Source organism: Marmota monax, unplaced genomic scaffold (assembly GCF_021218885.2).
Source record: "Marmota monax isolate L192 unplaced genomic scaffold, Marmota_monax_Labrador192_F-V1.1 WCK01_AAM20220418_F8-fsc00021, whole genome shotgun sequence".
Taxonomy (NCBI): Eukaryota; Metazoa; Chordata; class Mammalia; order Rodentia; family Sciuridae; genus Marmota; species Marmota monax.
In genome coordinates this window covers 24,189,896-24,196,144 of record NW_026695228.1, presented here as the reverse complement: position 1 = coordinate 24,196,144, position 6,249 = coordinate 24,189,896, and the positions used below count along the sequence as shown (strand labels likewise).

Sequence of the window (6,249 nt, the reverse complement as noted above, 5' to 3'; positions counted from 1 at the left end):
AAAAAAGACAGACTTAACACCAAAAAAAAATATTTATTTTATTGTGAGGAGCCTTGGAAGTATTCTGAGCCAAATCATTTGTATGGCTCGTAACATCAATTTCTATAGGTCCCTCCATGCCTGATGGCGCCTTCAGGTACCCAAATAGGACGACAAGCACCTTCTGGAAAAATACAAGCATGACCTCTGCCCCACATAATCACTGGATCTGGTCCTTTACACTGACCAGTCTGTAAGTACCTGCCCCTCAACTCAGAGTAAACGGCCTGTTACTGTGGAAGACATATGGCGCTCAGCTGCAGGGTTACCTTTTCTATTGGTTGTGATAGAAATGTGGAACCTGGGGAAATGTGGAACCCTAAGTAAACAACCTGAGAAATAGAGCTGCACCTTTTGTGGAGAAACCCTATATCCTCTGAGAGTAAGAAAGTTCAGGAGGGTGGCTGTGTCAGACTTTGAGGTTTCTAATGAGGGGCTACAGAGGTCATCAACATATTGTAGGAGGAATGAGTTGGGGCATAGAGGGAAAAAAAATCTCAAGATCTCCAGCGAGGTCTTGTCCAAAAATAGGTGGGCTGTCTTAAAACCCCTGGGGCAGGTCAGTCCAGGTTATGTCGGGAATGTCTAGTTTCTGGGTCAGTCCAGGTGAAGGCAAATATGTTTTGGGAAGAGACAGAAAGTGGAATCCAAAAGAAGGCATCTTTAAGACCAGTAACTGAAAAACAGGTGGAGTTTGCAAGAATGGAGGAAAGGATAGTAGAAGGGTTTGGAACCAGGGGATGTATGGATCTGGTTGAAGAATTTATTAACCTTTAGTCCTGCACCAAATGGTATGTTCCATTAGGCTTTTTTTACTGCCTAAATATGGGGTATTGAATGGAGAGTGTGTGGGATAGAGGAACCCCTTTCTTAATAAGCTGTGAATGATAGGCTTTAGGCCCTTAAGACTGGCCATTGGTGGTGGGTATTGGGCCTGGTTTGGGAAGTGGTTAGGGTCTTTAAGATGCACTTCCCCAGGAGAGCAATTTGCCAAGAACGGGGTTTCAGTGTCCCATACAATTGGATCTACCATTTTACAGGGGAGGGGAAATTGTGTGTTCTGGTGGGCATTGGGGTCTCCACACCAGACACAAAGAGGTAAAGTCTCTTCTTCATTGGGGAGTAAAGCCATGACGAAGATATGAGTAGGGGAGGACAATAAGGGTAAGGTTTTGGAGGCATTCAAGATGGATGATATATCCCTTCCCAGCAAGGGAACCAGGCATTGAGGCATAACCTAAAAATGGTGTGCAAAGGAGAACTCAGAGATGGAGCAAGTGAGGGGAGTAGCTCTGTGTGGGATGATGGTTTGACCTCCTACCCTAACAACTGGAGATTCGGAGGGATAGGTAGTTCTCCAAAACTCTCTCAGAACCTAGAATGTGGCCCCAGTGTCTACCAAAAAGTTTATGGGACACCCATTCACTTGGATAACCACCCTGGGTTCCTGCTGGGTGATTGAATAGGTCGGGACAGAAGACGCAGGGCCCAGTCAATCCTTGGCTGCTAGGCCTGGCAATTCACTGGTGGGGTGACTGACTTCAGCTCCCCTCCGTGAATTGGGGCAGTCTGATCACACCACTTCAGGGATTGGAGGTGGCCATTCAAAGTTCATGCCATTCAAAGGGAATGGAGGTAATGGTTTGGGTGCCATTCAAAGTTCCCGCCATTCAGTACATTACAGACCTAAGCTCCTGGAACAGAAGCCCTGGGGGCACCATCTTTACCAACACCTGTGAGAATAGTGTCCCTGGGGTTGGGGCTGCAGTACATGATTTAAAGCCATGGTGAGTGTAAAAGGGTTGGGCCAATGTCCGCACAAAGGCAAACAAATTCTGAGAGGGTCCCCTTTTCCCTATGAGGCAGGAGGATGTCCTGACAGGCCTTACCTGAGTTCTCCAGTGCTAGCTGCTTACCAACCAACTCACAGGCACCTGAGTCCCTGATGGACCTGTGAGCTGCTTGGTACAAGCATGCTACGAAGTCGGAGAATGGTTCTTCTGAGCCCTGTTTTATCTTAGTCAAACTAGATTAGACTAATGCCGGGAACAAATTGGCTGCCAGGCCTTGTTTGCATGTGAATTATTCTGATCATAAACCTCCAAATCATAGGTCAACTGCCTCTCTAAGTCTGCAAATTCACTCGTTCCCATCAATGTCTCCAAAGGGGTCTCAAGATTCAGTCTCCTGTTTCTCTCAAATTGCTCGGTACAAAAATCTGTCCAGTTAGACTGCTAGAGAAGTCCCCGCCATTCAGACTAGCCCTGGCCATGGACACCCAGTCATTGGGCGGAAGGGGTTTTTGGCAAACCATGTCGAACTCTCTTTGTAAAATGGCGAGTTAGGGCCATAAGTGCCACAAGCATTTTTAAATTCTTTTAAGGGTTTAAAAGGAATGATAACATGTATGCAGACACACTAGTTTTGCTCGTTAACCCTGTTCAAAAACTGGAAGAAGCTGAAAACCTGTAAGGTCACCATGGGGGTGACCAGGGTGTACAGGTGGAGGCCAACACCCCTGTCCAGGAGGCGCATGTCCCTGTGGAGTTGAGGTAGACCCCCAGGCAGGTTCCATAGAACAGGGAGACAACTGAGAGGTGAGAACCACAGATGGAAAAGGCCTTGTACTTCCATCCTGCTGTGTAGATCCTCAGGACAGAAGCCACATTTTTAGAATAAGAGAAAAGGATCCCAGCAAGAGGGAAAAACCCCATGATGCCTGTCACTATGTACAATATGACACTACTGATGAAGGTATGAGCAGGCGAGCTTGAGGACCTCAGGGAATTCACAGAAAGAGTGCGGGATTTCCACGTCTGTGCAGAAGGAGAGCCTCAGTCCACTCACGCTCTCAGGAAGGGCTCCCAGCACACTGATGAGCCAGCTCAGGAGAAGAACTGAGCACAGAGCTTGGGGCTCTTGAGGACCGTGTAGTGCAGGGGCCAGCAGATGGCCAAAAAGTGGTCATAGGCCATCACAGTAAGAAGTCCATTGTCCAGCAGTGCAAAAACAGTGAAGAAGCACATCTGGGTGATGCAGCCTGCGTAGGTAATGGCCTTACTCTGTGTCTGGATGTTCACCAGCATCTTGGGGATGGTGGAGGAGGTGAAGCAGGTGTCCACAAAGGACAGGTTGGAGAGGAGGAAGTACATGGGCGTGTGCAGGTGGGGGTCTGAGATGATGGCCAGGATAATGAGCAGGTTGCCAAAGATGATCACCAGGTACAAGGACAGGAACATCCCAGAGAGAACCGACTGAATCTCTGGCTTCTCAGAAAGTCCCTGGAGGAGAAATCCTGGAGTCCCCGTGTGGTTTTCTGGTTCCATGTAAAGTAAACATCCCCAGGGGAGAAGCGGCAGCTAGAGGAAGTCCACAGCCACCTCAGGACCCTGGCTGCCTGGGGCGTGGACCCAGTGCTCTAGGAGGCATTGGCTTGGTGACCCCTCCTCTGCTGTGGGTCACACTGGGGTTCCTTAATGCCACTAGTTCCCTTTTGTTGCCACCACCAGCTGGAAATCCCAGTCACCAAACCTAATTTAGTCCCCAAAGCTGACTGGACCTAGTGTACTCCCTGCACCTGGTCAGAGCCTTCCTGATCTCAGGTGTCTTAGGAATGACTTTTGTGCTTCACTTTGAAATGTCCTGGTAATAACCACCATTTAGGTAAGATGTTAAAAGCTGGTTCTGTATAATTTCCATCAATGATGAGGAAGCCACATTTTCTATAGGCTTGGTTAATTTTTAATTAAAAAGTAAAATGGACCAATCAATGAAGAAATTGACTCACCCAATTCATCACCCAGAAATATCATCTGTAATTTTGAAATCTCAGCTATTTTCAATGCATATGAATTATTGGGAATCACCTGGAAACAAATGCACCATGGAATTTTCCACGTCTATGTTAACCCTGATACCAAACGACAACTGCTTGTTCTGTAGAAGCACTACAAGACAAAGAAGCCAGTACTTGAATTAATTAGCAGAAATAGAAAAAGTCACAATGTATAATCATGCAGTGTCCACGAGGTGTCCATGAAGCCTTTTGTCCAATCAAGATGTCCATCAAACCTTTTTCCTTCCTTGGAAAGGCATGGACCAGAGTCATATAGGTCCCGACTTAAAAATAGCCTTTTTATAAGTTTCTTAGCAAATATCTGCAGGTGCTGTTTATACTCACTGCCAAGGAAGTGACCCAGGCCCATCTCTGTCTTCCCAGGCTTATCTCCTACTCTTTACTTCTTACTTACTAACATGTCTGTCAGGAAATTATCTGGGGAACAATTTTCTTGGCAATTCGTCCACTACATGACTATGGAAGATCTTTAGTGGAATATGGCATTCTGGAGAGTCATCCACATCCTCAGAAGCCCACGTCCCACATAGAGCAAGGTCTCTTCCTTGTAGGCACCACAATATTTTATTTTTATATTTTTTTCTGTTTATATTTTATTTTTTTTTGTCAAAAAGTTTAAGGCGAGTTCTATTCCTTTTGAATGTTGTGGATGTGAGCATCTTGGGAGGCTGGTTTTCTTCTATAATTTTTGCATGGAAGAGGCCTCATAGGAAGGGTGGGCCGTAGAAGATTGTTTAAAGATAAACCAAGGAATTGGGATGCAGAAGGCATCTGGATGTTGAGTTTGCTCATCACCTTTTCTGGCATGGAAGCATTTCAGGTTCTGCAGGAGTTGAATGTCGATCATGTCCTCCAAGAATCCCTTCACATGGCCAACACCATGGATTTCTTGAAACACACAGCACAGTCTTTGTCCTGTCCTAATGGCTAAAAAATGGTGGTTCAGATTTTCCATGGGGAAGGAGAATGTAGTTCTGGTGATCTTTCTAATTAGTCTGGAATGATAATTTAAAAATGACATAAGATTATTGAAAAATAACTCACAGCTTCCATTTAAAATAGGAAAGAAAAGATTTGTTAGATAAAGAGATTTCAGCTGCTCATGTACAAATATGAATGTGAGATGATGTGTTGAGAGCCACAGCCCAAAGGGCCCCAGCAAACTTCTAGCTGTCAGCTGATTGGCTTCAATGCGTTGATGCTCATTGGGCTGTTTCCCAGCCCTTTCAAACCACGGAGCTGCTCATTGGGGGACTTTTTTTTGTTCCGCCCACACGACCCAGCCAATTGGCCTCAAGAGCAGGAGGAGTGGGGGGGTTGAGAGGCTTGTGGGAAGCCGGTGGTGGCAGTTGGGCTCTGAGGGAATTCCTGAAGAGCTTGTGTGGTGTGGCGTGTGTTCTAAAATTAAGTTCATTTCTGCTTGACAAGTGGCTCCTAAATTGTGCCCAGCAAGACTGTGGCAATGATGGGTAAGTTAATATCCTTTATTACAGTAACCATTTTATTTTCTGTATATTCATGGGGAACACCCCAAAAATACACAATGAGTTTGTAAATTATAGCTGTTAAGCTGTTGTGCCTTGGGGATGACCACTGGAGGGTCTTAGCAACTATCCTGCTCCGTAATTTTTAAAATTTTCAATTGTCAAATAATAATCATCTACCTTAATGGGGTATGATGTTGCATGCACACGCACATGTGCACACACACACACACACACTTCAATCACAATATTTTCTTGCCTGATGGATTTATCAGGGCATGATCAAGAGTCCACATGAGATTTCATTTTGCTGATTTTGGACTTTCTCAGAAGTGAGGCTGATTCACTGGAGCCTTATGAATGCTGTGCTTCAGAAAATTATTCAGAACTGGTTACAGGACAAATGTTTTGTTTTTATGAAATGAGCCAAGGGAGGGCTTCCAAAATGAGAGGAAGAGAGTCCATCAACTGACATCCTGGAGATGCCCTGTTTAAGGAGACATTTGAAGATAAAATGACATCTGGCCACCAACAGAGTGGACCTTCATGGTCCAGTGCCCAAGATGGTAGAAACACATGATCAGATCATCTGAATTTCAGAAGCTTTCATTCCCCAACTGATGACTTCCTATTTTCTGGATAAAAAGTTAATGCTTCTTTTCCTCAATGTGTATATCATTCCTAGGGCTGTTGTGGAGGGAGGTGGGGGATGAATCTATTCAGTTATCTACAACCAGAGGAAGATTTTTACAGCTCCATGAGAGAGAAAGCCAACCTATGTAATTGTTGTGATAGACAAAATAATGACCCCACAGATGTCCACATCCTAACCCCATAGCCTGTGAGTGTTACCATGCCTGGAAAAGGAAA

At 45.3% G+C, this 6,249-nt stretch overlaps 1 pseudogene; it reads right to left on the bottom strand.

Moving 5' to 3' along the window:
- Positions 1-2,457: 2,457 nt before the first annotated feature.
- Positions 2,458-3,365, bottom strand: LOC124087726 (olfactory receptor 7A10-like; annotated as a pseudogene).
- Between the last annotated feature and the right edge of the window lie 2,884 nt (positions 3,366-6,249).